Below are 15,430 nucleotides of genomic sequence, written 5' to 3'. Positions count from 1 at the left end.
AAATCTAGCTAAGCATTAAGATGTGATTAAGACGTCGATAGAAGTGAGAAAATAACAATATTAACACTCAGTGGTCGCATAACAGAAATAACGACTCACTTTAGAGTTTACTTTGAGACATAAAAGCATTATCATGAAGAAAAGAGCAGGCTCGATCTACCGACAAGAATATGAGAATGGAATCAGATGCAACTATGAAATACGGAAACATATAACAACACAATTGATAGTTCCGATATCTGTAATTAGTTTGTTGTGAGGATTTCTTAGTATCCTTCAGTACATTATGCCCAATTTATTATTACAGTAACAAAAACCGAAATCAAGTCAAACAACAAATAAAAATACATAGAGAATTAAAGGGGAAGGAGTCTTGTTGTTGGTAATTTGAGAAGCAAAGGTGAAGATGAGATGGTGAAGCAGGAGATGAAGAAGCAGTAGTTTATGAGCATCAATAATTGAGGTTCATCAAAAGGATGAGGCTCGACGAGTAGGGATGTCAATGGATCGGGTTCGGATCGGCTGCTTCACCCGCATCATCATCACATTAAAAACCTCATCAAAACCATTCATCATCCGCGAAATTTATAATCCATCACCCGTCCATCCTGTCAAAGATATACATCAACCAACTCCTTAATTGTTGGAAATATCTTACGCAACTAACTCCTTGATATTAGTCTTCCTAATTGTTAGCTACTGTAAATCTTCTTGTTAGTTGTTAGCTTAGTTTTCTTCTATTTTGTAGTATTTTAGGTTTTCCTTTTGACCTATGTGTAGCTATATAAACTCTTGTATTTACTCATATCAATATACAATTATTCATCAACTCAATCAATTATCTTATATGGTATCAGGTTCTTCATCGATCCTAATATCGACTTTCATAAAACCTGCCATCACCCTCCTTTCTTCGACTCGTCCATAGCATCCAACAACAACTTCATCCCGAACATTAATGACGAACCCACCAAACCACTCCTATCAATCTCGTTTCCTCACTACACCAAACTCACGGCCACCACATATCGCTCATGGAGCTACCAAATAACCCATCTTCTTAAAGGCTATGGCCTCTTTTCATACCTTGACGGCACACTCCCACAACCGCCTGAAACCGTGACCCCAAACCCCACCGATGCCAAACCAAACCCTGACCTCGTACCCAACCCTGCCTACAATACTTGGTTCCGTCAAGATCAACTCATCCTCGGTGCCATTGCTGGTACCCTCGATGAGTCGGTTTCGTCCCTTCTCCTTGACGCTACCACATCCCACAAACCATGGACCACCCTTGCTACCACTTACGCCAATCCGTCACGCAGCCATATCTTTCAACTTAAGGATCGACTTCGTAACATAACCCTTGGTGACCAAACTGTTTCCGACTACATGCTTGCCATCAAAGCATGTACCACTCAACTAGCTCAACTCGGGAAGCCAATGGATCCCGAAGACATCACTTCCCAAATTATCAGTGGCCTTGATCCCGAATTATACAAGTCTGTCATCGATACGGTCCGAGCCCGTGATGTTCCCATTTCGTTTGAAGAATTTCATGAGAAATTGATTCAACATGAACTCACTGTCAAGCACAAACCCTCCGCCACCACCTTTGCTCCATCGGCCCATGCTGCAACTAGCACCTATGCCCAAACCCAACCCCGCTATTACCACCAATCCAACCCACTCAATCACTACCATCAAAACCGTACCCACAATCACCACCAAACCCAAACCCGTAGCCCTACCACACCCGACTCCCAACCTAAACCCTTTAAAGGGAAGTGTCAGTATTGTAGGGATGTTGGTCATGTCATTAGGGATTGTCCCGACTTTAAACGCGATTATCCCAATGTTGTCTTCCCACCACCACTGCAGAAACAAACTCGCCCTTATGCCCACACTGCTACTACCTCGACCCAACCCTCCACCTTCTATCTCATTGATAGCGGGGCCTCTCATCATGTAACCAACGATCTCGACACACTTGCGCTTCACACCGCTTATGATGGACCAGACGATCTAGTAATTGGGGACGGCTCAACTCTCCCCATTACTCACCATGGTTCATTCTCTCTCTCAACTCTCTCTCACACCCTTCATTATACTAATGTTCTTGTAGTTCCATCGATTTCCCGCCCTTTACTTTCCGTATCTCAATTTTGCAAAGATAATAATGCTTTCGCCTGTTTCTCACACTCTTCTTTTTTTTGTTTCAAGGACCTTAAAACAGGCCGAGTTCTCCTCCATGGCCGCTTCACCGACGGCTCATACCAGTGGACTCCTCCAACCTCCCAGCCCCGAGCCCATGTAGCTGTCAACCCTTCGAGCATCTTGTGGCACCATCGTCTAGGACACCCTTCAATTGCTGTTTAAAAATTATTAAGTTCGCAATTTAATTTCCGCATTTCCCAATTTTCGCACTGTAATGCATGCTTAATTAATAAAAGTCACAAACTTCCTTTCTCCGTCTCTTCCCTTGTATCACACTCCCCTCTAGACCTTATTTTCTCCGACGTTTGGACCGCACCTATTATGTCCCATGACTCCTACAAATATTACATTATTTTTGTTGATCATTATACCCATTATTTTTGGCTCTACCCATTAAAGAAAAAATCCGACACATTCACCACCTTCCATCAATTTAAAGCCATAATTGAAAAATTCTTTAACAAACCTATTCGCCAATTCTACTCTGATAACGGTGGCGAATACAAAAAATTAAACCCTTCCCTCCTTGGCGATGGAGTCACACACTTAACCTCCCCACCACACATTCCCGAGCACAACGGGTTTGCTGAACGTCGTCACCGACACATTGTTGAAACTGGGCTCGCACTCTTTACCCATGCTCGGCTGCCCATGACCTTTTGGCCCTATGCTTTTTCCACTGCTACGTACCTTATTAATCGCCTACCATCAATCACCATTCACAATGAAACCCCTTACAAACTCCTTTTTCAACAACCACCTAATTATCAAAAACTTCATTCATTCGGATGTCTTTGTTACCCATGGCTCCGACCGTACACAAATCACAAACTTGAACCAAAATCCACCCCCTGCGTCTTTGTTGGTTACTCCACCACCCAAAGTGCATATTTGTGCTTTGATCCTTCAACTAAAAAGCTTTACACTTCTCGACATGTAAGGTTTGTTTAAACTGAATTTCCATATTCTGATCTTGTTAAACAACCCGTCTCATCCTCCTTTTCTCCCTCTCAATGTTGTGACCTTACCATCCCAATTCTCGACTCCCTACCACCCGTGACCACCCCTCAATCCCCCCTGCTTCCCCACGATCTCCCACGCCTTCTTCCCCTGCCACGACCTCCCCTCCTTCTTCTCCTGCCACTACCTCCTCCACATCCAGTACACAAACCACCACCCCCACCCAAACCCCCACTACTACACCCTCGCCCACTACCACCTCGCCTCCATCCACCACCTCCTCTACCTCCAGCCCAACACCTCCACCACCGCTTCCTCCACCACCTCCTGTCCGCGCCATTACCCGACTAAGCAACAACATTGTCAAACCCAATCCCAAGTATGCCAAAACTGCGACCCTACCTAGCTCTTATGTTACTCCCACTACGACCAAGCAAGCTCTCATTGATCCTAAGTGGCGAGCTGCAATGGTTGATGAACATGATGCGCTACTCTGTAACCAAACATGGACACTCGTACCACGTAACCTTGCTCCTAATGTTGTTGGATGTAAATGGGTATTTCGAATTAAGTATAATCCCGATGGCAGTCTTAAGCAACACAAAGCTCGCTTAGTTGTTAAAGGGTTCCATCAACGACCCGGCTTTGACTATTCAGAGACCTTTAGTCCCGTCATAAAACCGGCCACAATAAGCCTTATTCTTACTCTCGCTGTAACAAATGGTTGGCACCTACATCAAATTGATATCAACAATGCGTTCCTTCAAGGGAATCTTACTGACACGGTATTCATGACACAACCCCCAGGTTTTGTGAATTCCGACAAACCCGATTACGTCTGCAAGCTCAACAAGGCCATCTACGGTCTCAAATAAGCTCCGAGGACATGGTATACCGAACTCAAAAACTATCTCATTCAATTTGGTTTTAAAAACTCTATCTCAGACTCGTCTTTATTTATTGTAACACCCCGTAAATTTGAAGACCTTTATTATATATTTTAAAAGTAATATTTTAATCCATTTTAATTTAATATTAATTTATTTGAAATAATAATAATTTGATAAAATATAATTTTATTTTAGTTTTAAATAATTTAATCACTTTTGATAGTTTCGAAATGTTTAAAAGTAATTTAAACTATATTTAAACCTTTTACTTTGATAAAATAGATTTCTGATAAAAGTCGTAATATTGGGATTTTCCCATTTCTTACGGTCGTTGGGTAAACGAGTTTGGATATTGGGCAAATGAGTACTTAATCTTTTAGTAAAATCGTGTTTAAGAACTTTAATATTCTCGGAAATCGCGTTCGACGAATATTTCTAATTACCGTCGAAGCAAACCCAAAATGTAAACAATTGACCCAACCTCCCCGTGCCCTCTTTGGACCGGCCACCTCCCTCTCCATATGCCTACTCTTTCAATCTTCATTTCCTCCATAATTCACTCTCTCTCCTCCTTCTCTCAAACACCAAAAATCTACCAAAAATCCTCCTTACAATCCCTAAAACCATCATAAATCCTTCATTTCTCTACCAATTTGCATAAAACTTATATATTTGGAATCCTCTCTTCAATCTTCATCTATTAGTAAGCTTTATTTTCATTTCCCCCAATTTTTTTTAAGGCTCATCTTTTAGGGTTTTCGAATTTAAGCTTGATAATTGTGTTTTTTTGTTGTTCTTATAGGTGAAGAATTTGAAGATGAGTTAGGTGTGTAATACTCCGTATTTATGAGTCTCTGGGTACTCTATCGAGTAGGCCTTACTTTGTCGAGTAAGGGTGAGTTGCGTTTTAAAATAGTTTCTGACCTGTTGGGTACTCGATCGAGTAACTAAGATACTCGATCGAGTAAGGGGGCACTCGATCGAGTACCTTAGCTACTCGATCGAGTAGCCGGTTTACGGGGAGTTATTTCTCGGGTTTTGTTAATTATGCGATTAAGGTATATAATACTTCCGTCATTGTTCTTAAACACTTTTTCAAAACCTAATCACTGTCAAGAGAGAAAACAAAGTACGTTCTTCGCTTTAATCGCATTGTTAGCAAATCCCGGAGTTTGGAAGGTCGGATTTCACCTTTCGTGATACCGTTGAGATCCTTGCGTCGAGGGTAAGATCTATGTACCGTTTTTACAGTATTTCCTTTATGTTAGTTAAACCCTAATATGGGGATTTGGGGGTTTTGTGTAGATTGTGATTTGGTAGTGTTTATGTGTTTGTATGATAGGAGGAGGTTTTGTAGAAGAGGCTTTTGATACAAACTTTGTTGATACCGTCTGATAGTTGTGCTTTCCAGGTAGGGTTTCCCTACTCAGTATTAGTCCCATAGTGATTGTTGATGTGTTGAGATTGATTGTTTGATTAATATCGTAATTGTATTGTGATGGTTGTGATTATGATTGTTGTCTCTAGTTCTCGAGATGCGTTCTCGGCTGAGTGGAGTCACTTGCGGGAGTGGCTTCACGCCCTAGTTTCGTCCTTCGTGGAACCCGCCACGGAAGGGGATGTGCACATTAATGAACAGGGAATTCGCTCAATATGAGGAGCGGGGATTTGGTGGGTACGGCTGCGGTTCCCCACTGGCAGGGCTGGTCCAGTGGACAGTCGGTGATTGAGATTGATGGGACTGGTGTGATTGAGTGTGTGTGACGGTGTAAGCTGTCTGTTTGTCGTGTTGTTGTTATATATAAGTTGTGTGATTAGTAGTGACCCCGGTTGTTGTTTTGTAAAACCTGCGGTGATCCATTCGGGGATGGTGAGCAGTAATTGAGCAGGTTTGAGTTGAGTTACTGGGATAGCTGGGATGTGCCACCGTCTGACGATAGAAGTTTTCCGCTGTAGATTTACTAGTTTTATAACATTTCAGTTAACTCAGTAGACAGTTGGTTTTGAGAACATGTATCGTATTTTGGTATTTGGTTTCAGTTGTAACCTTTCACTAAACTTATATTATTTAAAGTTGCTTCGTTATTGTCTTATGAATATCATGCCTCGGATAACCGAGATGGTGGCATCCTTATACCTGAGTGGTCCTGGTAAGGCACTTGGAGTATGGGGGTGTTACAAATGGTATCAGAGCGACGATCCTGAAACCTATAACCAATGAATCTAATGAATCTAAGGAGTCAATTAAAATGAACCCGGGGTAAAGGTTGTAGGAGCTAATGCAAAGGCTTGGGAGACGTCCTAAAGTCGCGAACTCGCCCTACAATTTTGAACCGGTCACATGGGGGGTGTATGTCAAGGTCGTATGTGATGCTTGTTAGTTCGTATGTGGATGTGATGATGTATGTTGTAATTGTTGGATGTTGGAGTAAAAGTTTGAGATTGTGAATGCAAGGTTGGTGAAGTATATAGAATTGTTGTTGATTGAAAGCATGTTGCATGGTAGTTGGTTTACAATGTTGGTTGGAATTGTAGGAAAAGTATATGAGAATGATGAATGATGTGGTAGAAAAGGGAAGTAGTTCATATGTGATAATATGTGATGAATGATGATGTTGCAGGATGAATGATTCATAATGTGGTATAATAATAACATGTGCATAGGAATGTTGTGTCGTATACGTATATTTTGTTTGCATAAAGTTGTATGATAAGTTTATTTACTTGTCCACTATTGTTCATGTGTATATGTGGTAAGAAGTGTGTAGCAGTAATGGATGAATTGGTTGGAAGAGATTAAGTAAGTAGTTGCATAAAAATATGAAATTCATGTGTGGAACATGTTTATGTGGGTAATGGATTTTATAATATTGCGATGTTAGTAACATGTGAATAGGGGATTTTATGTCGTATATTATGTTATTGTATACGTAAAGTCATAAAATAAAAGCATGTGGGTAAATCGTGATTGACAAGTTAAATAACCTATGTGCATGATGAATGTTGTTGCTTGGCTTTTGTAAATAGTAACATATGATTATGAATACTGGTTTTATGAGTTTTGGACTGGTTTTGTTTGCTTGGTTGCTGTTTAAGCTGTTTGGAAGTAAAAATCAAATAGTTATGTCGTCTGATTACAGCAAAGTTGTATTTAAACTGTTATAACTTGAGATTCATAAATGATTTTGATGTGATTCCAATTGGAGGTGATATCTTGTCCTTTTACGATTCTAAACGATAGGTCACACGCCCAAAACGACCCAGAAATGAGTGAGTTATGGCTGTTTTACGAAAACCGGACAGTGCTGAGAAATGCGTAGGTACTCGATCGAGTAGCCTTGGTACTCGATCGAGTAGGGGGGCACTCGATCGAGTACGTCACTTACTCGATCGAGTGGCCCTGTTAATTTGTTTTACGTGCTTCTGATCTTCACCTACTCGATCGAGTAAGTCACTTACTCGATCGAGTGGCCTGTACTCGATCTAGTGACCCCTATTTTGGGTCATATGCTTATCTTTTGACTTCGTTGGATATTATGTTTAATTCAAATGTGTTAAATTATTTCGTTATGTATTGTTTTACGTATGTGTTGGTCCTGAAGCGTAAGTTACCCAATCTTATGGTGGTGAGTGGCACCTTATGGTGAGTATGAGTTTGGTGGGAGGAGATGAGCTATATGTGGTTGTGCTGAGAAGTGGAAAGACAAAAAGAACATTGATGAGCCGATTGAGGCATGGTGCAAGTTTTGGTGAGACGTGGTGAGTGATATTCGCGAATTTGAGTGATGTAAAGGCAAGTGGATGTGAGTAAGGAGTAATGTAAGTGTAAGGAATGTGAGACTAAAGGGGTGACATGAAGGATGTGGATAGTAGCAACTTGAGATGTGTAAGAATTATGGAGGGAGATGGTTAGATTGTGTTGGTTAGAAATATCTGTAATGAAAAGTCGTTGTAGAGGGATGGAGAATGGTGGTCTATAGTGAACTGAGATGGAGACATGCCGCGAGGTGGACTTGTAGACAATGAGTGAGTTTGGGAGATTTGGTTTATTAAGAGGTGAAAGTAATATGTGATTTCCTTGGGCAATTAACGGCATAAAATGAAATTGTTTGAACAGTGAACGTTGATTTTATGGATAGGTTAGTGGCAAGTGTGAGTGATAGCACAATAAAAGAAGATCCATGGTAAGAAAGAGTGAGATGATATCGACATGAAATAGTGAGATTTGAGTTTTGGAGCAACGAAAAGGTAATTGCAGCACTAAAGCGTTAGGAAGAAGTAATAAGGAGTTGAATGGTTAATTACTTTTGTCGAGTGTAAAAAGAAAAGAATGAGGGGAGTAAAACTAAGAAAATGTTAACCGGAGTTATGTGATATAGAGGTAAGGAGTCACCGAGATGTGCGACACCAATCATGAGGATGTTAGTTAATGGTTATATAGGAGTTTCGGGACAACATGATTAGTCTTGAGTTTTGAGGAATTAAGGAAAGTAAGAAGTTGGTAGAATATCTGCATGATAAGAGATTTTGGTGGAGAGCTAGATGATGATACAATTGAGGATAGTATTGGGAAGAATGTTAAGGTAATTTTGTTGATGGATTTGATTTGATGTTCGTTGTTTGGGATGATAACCAAAGATCGGAAAGAAATCGTGATGTCCGGATGAGTGTAAGAGGTTTGATGTCCGGACAGTGATAGTGTTATGGTTTGTGACTAGTGGTTAAGGGTGATGGTATATTAGAAAGGTAACAATTCTAAAGAGGTTGATTTTGTAGAGACCAGATTGATAGGTATGGTTGTGAGAGAGTATAAGAGGTGGTTATATGAGGCGGTTGTTAGTAGTTGAGTATTAATGGCATGGTTACAATTGGCAGGGGGTGATAGATATGATAATGGAAGAATATGTTATGAGGGGTATACGAGTTAAGCTCGGGTGAGAGGTAACTTTTATCAGGTGGTAACTTACGTGATCAGGATTGACAGGTTGGGTGTGATTACGGGTCTATGATATATATATATATATATATATATATATATATATATATATATATATATATATATATATATATATATATATATATATATATATATATATATATATATAAATGTTGGTGTGAGGCTTTGACCTCACAAGACGTGGTATGGTATGATTATCATAAAGTTGTTATTTGAATGTTCTGTAATGCATGATTGGGTACGCTAATCTAATTGAATGATGATTAAAAAGCTAATAATTTGAGTTATCTGGCATGACTGGTTATACTTGTATGTATTCATGATACATGTTAGTCTGTGATAGGGTAAGGGGATGATATTCATGAGGTTATTATATGTTTTATTCATATAATATGTTGTGTTGGGATTGAGTAAAGTGGATTTGAGTAAGTTTTCTTGTCCGAAAAGTGATTTCCGAGTCAGTGTTTATGGAATTGTACGTAGTTGTGATGTCTATCGGTGTGGTGGTGGCGCCTCGGGTGGTGATCCGGGCACGGTACTTAGTGTTGTGATGTGGGTATTTTCACACTGCGGTATAGCTGTTGGTGACGGTTTGCGATGCCGTCACCGGTTGTGGTGGAGTAGACGGGATGATTATGATACGAGTTTTCGAAAGTACATACCAGTTATACATAGATTGTTGTTTTGTTTGTTGTTGTTTCCTGTGAGTTTCAGTTTGGACAGATAGACTGTTGTTTTGGTTGCTGATGTTTCTTTTAAGTTTCAGTTTGAGAATGAGCGTAGAGTATGATATAAAGAGAGTTGTATATGTTTTCGTTGTTGTCATGGTATAGAAATGTTCTGTTGATGGGACACAGTTATTAGAAGTTGTTACAGTACTTTTGACCTTATTGTAGATGAGACATCGGTGCACATTGTAACACCCCCATACTCCAAGTGCCTTACCAGGACCACTCAGGTATAAGGATACTACCATCTCGGTTACCCGAGGCAATGAATATCATAAGACAATAAAGAAACGTACTTTTAAAGTAATTATAGTTTAAGTGATTACATGTTCAAAACCAAAACTAATAAAAGGAATTACAAGGTTCTCAGACGGTCTACTGCTAAGACTATCAAAGCTACTAGACATCGTCTGACACAGCGGAAGACTTCTAACTGCCACGTGATGACTCATCCCAGCTATCCCATACGCGTCATATCATACCTGCTCAATAACTGCTCACCACCCCCGAATGGATCACCACAATTTTTAAAACATTTAAACGGGGTCAGTACTAATCACACAATTCAATATATATATCAACAATAAGATAAACAGACAGCTTAACTGTCACATACACACAACCAACCAATTCCAATCATCTCAATCACTGACTGTCCACTGGACCAGCCCTGCCAGTGGGGGACCGCAGTCGTACCCACCAAATCCCCGCTCCACATAGTGAGCGATAACCCTGTCCATTAATGTGCACATCCCTTCTGTGGTGGGTTCCACAGAAGGCGAAACTAGGGCGTGAAGCCACTCCCGCAAGTGACCCCACTCAGCCGAGGACACGCCTCGAGAACCACAGACAGCAATCACAATCACAATCACAATCACAACCGTCACAATACAATTACTATATTATTCAATCAACCACAACACATCAACAATCATCCCTTTATGGGACTAATACTGAGTAGGGAATCCTACCTGGTAAGCACACAATCAGACGGTCTCTACTGCTGAATCAAAAAGCTTCCTCTATGAACCCTCCTCCTATCATACAACATATAAAGGCTACCAAATCACATACTACACATAAACCCCCAAATCTCTAAATTAGGGTTTAACCAAATCAAAGGAAAGACAATAAAAAGGGTACATAGATCTTACCCTCGACGCAAGGAACTCAACGGTATAACCAACGACGAGAACTGACCTTCCAAACTCCGGGGATTGCTAATTATGCGATTAGGATGAAGAACTTGCTTGCTTTCTCTCTTAAACAGTAATTTAGGTTTTGCAAAAGTGATTTAGAATAATGACGGAAAGATTATATATCTTAATCGCACAATTAACAAAACCCGAGAAAACCCCCCGTAAACCGGCTACTCGATCGAGTACCCGAGGTACTCGATCGAATACCCCCTTACTCGATCGAGTATCCTAGCTACTCGATCGAGTACCCAACAGGTCAGAAACTTTTCTAAAACGCAACTTACCCTTACTCGACAGAGTAAGGCCTACTCGATAGAGTACCCAAAGACTCATAAATACGGAGTATTACAGGTCTTCCCCTCCTTAAAAGGAACTTCGTCCCCCGAAGTTCAACCCATACATAAAAACAACCATACTGACTCGACCAAGACACAACAACTTAGCTAAGGACTCAAGAACTCGACCGAACATAGAACATGAACTCTTAACACCCACTCCACCAACTATGTTTACTTTCACAACATGATTCACTATATCGTATCTACCACATATATATCTCTCACGACACCAACTCCATACATAACCAACTACCATCCTCTAATGCTGCTAGCTCCATAATATCATCAACTATCAAATCCAATACCAAGACACTCATGGACATCAAACGGAATGTTACATTCTACCACCCTTAAAAGGAACTTCGTCCTCGAAGTTTACTCACACTTGTAACCTCATCATCCAACTGTCAACACTAGTGAAATATTTTCACACTCCTAAACATCACGCTACTACAAGCACGGTCATGACCTTTAATAAAATCACCCACAACACGAATCGATCTTTTATTCTACATCAAGACTCAACTTCCGAATATATTACCATATGTACAACCATCAAAATCTGTTTTATCGCATCCTACTCCTCTTAAGACAAATGTTACGTCCTCGTAACTCACTAATACCAAACCATATCTATATCTCATTACCCTCTGTACCACCACATGTCAAAGATAACCGTCTATAAACCAAACACTCACCATTCTTATATCCAAGGCTCCCATACATAAACATTTCCCATTCCTTAACTCATTCGGCATAGCACCTAACCTATACCATAAACTCGTAGCAAATCACCATACCCACTCTTCATTATTACTGCCAAACAACATACCTCTCTATGTAAGGCACTTATCTCCCAGAAGCATAACTCACGATCCGCACTCGTTACGTACACGCACACTAGATCCTCAAGTTCCTTCTTTCATTACCGCGAAACTCATACACAACTTAACATGACACTAATTTCCCCAACACCCTACACCCACTATCTCAACAAAAGATTATGAACTACCTGCCGCTTTCAGATCATTACCACACATGTTCCACGAATCATTTTCTATTACCATGTCTACCGATGTCTCATCTGAAAACAAGATCAAAATTACTGTAACAACCTCTCACAACCGTGTCCTATCAACAGAATATCACTATACTATGACAACAACGAAAACATATACACTCTATTTCATATCATACTCTACCTCATTCCCAACTTAACCTGGTAAAGAAAACATCAATAAAGAAGACAACTGTCTATCTGCACAAACTGAAACTCGCAGGGAGCAACATCAAACAAAACAACAATCTATGTATAACTGGTATGTACTTTCGAAAATCGAATCATAATCATCCCGCCTACTTCACCACAACCGGTGACGGCATCACAACACCGCCACCAACAGCCACACCGTAGTGCGAAAATACCCGCATCACAGCACTATGTACCGTGCCCGGATCACCACCCGAGGCACCACAACCACACCGATAGACATCACAATTGCATACAATTCCCATAAACACCGACTCAAAGATAACTTCTCGCATACAAGAAAACTTACTCAAATCGACTTTATTAAATCACCACGCAACATATTATATGGATAAACAGATAAGCATCTCATGAACATCACCTCTACCATTTCACGGAATACACATGTGTTATCAATACACATAAAATTATAACTAGCCATGTCAAATCAATCAAATTATTACCTTTTTGGATATCATTCAATTAGATTACCGTGTCCAACATATATATTACAGAACCTTCATAAAACAACTTTATAATTATCACACCATACCACTTCTTGTGAGGTCAGAACCTCACACAAACATTTACACATATCATAGACCAGTAATCACAACCAACTAGTCAATCCTGACCACGTAAGTTACCACTCGATAAAGGTTACCTGCCGCCCGAGTTTAACTCATATGCCCCTCATAACATATTCCCCATTCGCACAACCATCACTTCCTGCCAAATATAACCATACCTTCACTATTCAACTAATAGCATCCGCCTCATCTAACCACATCTTATGCCCTCTCACAATCATACACAACAATCAGGTCCCTACCAAATCAACCTCTTTAGAATTGCTACCTTTCTAATATACCATCACTCTTAACCACTAGTGATAACACCACAATGCCACCACTGCTCGTATATCAAATCTCTTACACTCATATCAAAATAACATGGTTTTTCTCCTATTTTGGTTAACATTGCAAATAACGAACATCAAACCCATCCACAAAATTACCTCAACATTATTCCCAATACCGACTTATTTGTATTGTCATCCAACTCTCCACCAAATATCTCGTATCGTGCCAATACTACACAAACTTCTTACTCCCTTAGTTCCTCGAAACTCATTATCAATCATGTTGTCCTGAAACTCCTATATAACCTTTAGCTAACATCCTCGTGATACTATCACACATTACGATGATTCCTTACCTTTATATCACATAGCTCCGGTGAACATTTTCCTCAGCTTACTTTTATCCTTCTTTTCTCTTTACACTCAATAATACCAATTAATAGTTCAACTCCTTATTCCTTCTAGCTAACTCTTTAGAAATCCGGTTACCCCTTCGTTGCTCCAAAACTCGAATTCCATTATTTTCTACCGACATCATCTCACTCTTTCTTACCATGGATCTTCTCTTATTATGCTATCACTCATACTTGCCACTAATCTATCCATAGAACCAACGTTTAATGTTCAAACAATTGTATCTCCCTTTTTACATCTCTAGAAATCAGAATTCATTTAATACCGTTAATTAATTCCAAGGAAATCACACCGTAGTTTCATCTTTTAATAAACCAAACCTCCCAAACTCACTCACTGTCTACAAATACACCTCGCGACATGTCTCCACAAAGTTCACTATATATTACTTTTCTCAACCCCTTTAAACGAACGTTCACTACATAAATCCATAACCCACACGACTCCTAACCATTTCCTTCCATAACTCTTTACACATCTCAAGCTGCCACTATCCACATCCTTACTTTCAATCTTTTTATTCTCACGTTCATTATACTCACATCATCCCTTGCCCATATTCACTTACTTTTACATTACTCAACACACAATCATATCACTCATCCCGTCTCGCAAAACGTGCGCCATGCCTCAATAAACTATACCAATCTTCCTTTTCTTTTTCCACCTTCTATCATAATCACATATAACTCATGTCCTCCCCACTGAACTCTTACTCATCATAGTGCCACTCTTTACATCAAAAGATTGGGTAACTTACGCTTCAGGACCAACACATACGTAAAACAATGCATAAGGAAGTAATACAACACCTTTGAATTAAACATAATATGCAACGAATGTCAAAAGATAAACATATGACCCGAAACACGCATATGACCTCCAAGACAGACCCCACTCGATCGAGTACTGAACCTACTCGATCGAGTTGAGGCTACTCGATCGAGTGCCCAACATGCTCGATCGAGTGCCCCGACTCTTAACCCAAACGGACCTTCGATCTTCGACTTACTCGACCGAGTAGCCCGGCTACTCGATCGAGTGACCCCATACTCGATCGAGTGCCCGAGGTACTCGATCGAGTGCCCAAAAACACGATTCTGGTCAAAATAACGACAAATACCCACTCGATCGAATCAAACCCACTCGATCGCGTCATGCAGACTCGTGAATACTACCCGAATGTTATCTCACATACCCTAACGTACTATGCATTCATTATTATTTCAACATTATGATTACAACTACGCATTCAAATCTGCGCGACTCCTCATACAATCAACAAAATAATCTACTTCGTGTTATCAAGTGCCACGTTATAAACAACCATCATGCTTTTCATCCAATTCGTTATATAAAACATATATCATTGAACCTCTATTCTTCATGTTACTACTTACCAACAGCCAAACATTACCATCTATCATGCTCATATAACATTCAACTTTCAATCATGTATTACCCGCATGTTTTAAATTTTCATAACTTTTCATAACACAAACCACACCCATACACTACAATTCCTATTTCCAGGTTGCTAATACAACAACATTACGAATCCACTTCATCACATAAACACTTCCCTAATCAAGGAATTCATATCCTTACGAAATTAC

The sequence above is a fragment of the Silene latifolia genome, chromosome Y (genome assembly GCF_048544455.1).
Source record: "Silene latifolia isolate original U9 population chromosome Y, ASM4854445v1, whole genome shotgun sequence".
Taxonomy (NCBI): domain Eukaryota; kingdom Viridiplantae; phylum Streptophyta; class Magnoliopsida; order Caryophyllales; family Caryophyllaceae; genus Silene; species Silene latifolia.
The sequence above is the reverse complement of the archived record's forward strand: the minus strand, read 5'-3'. Positions refer to the sequence as shown.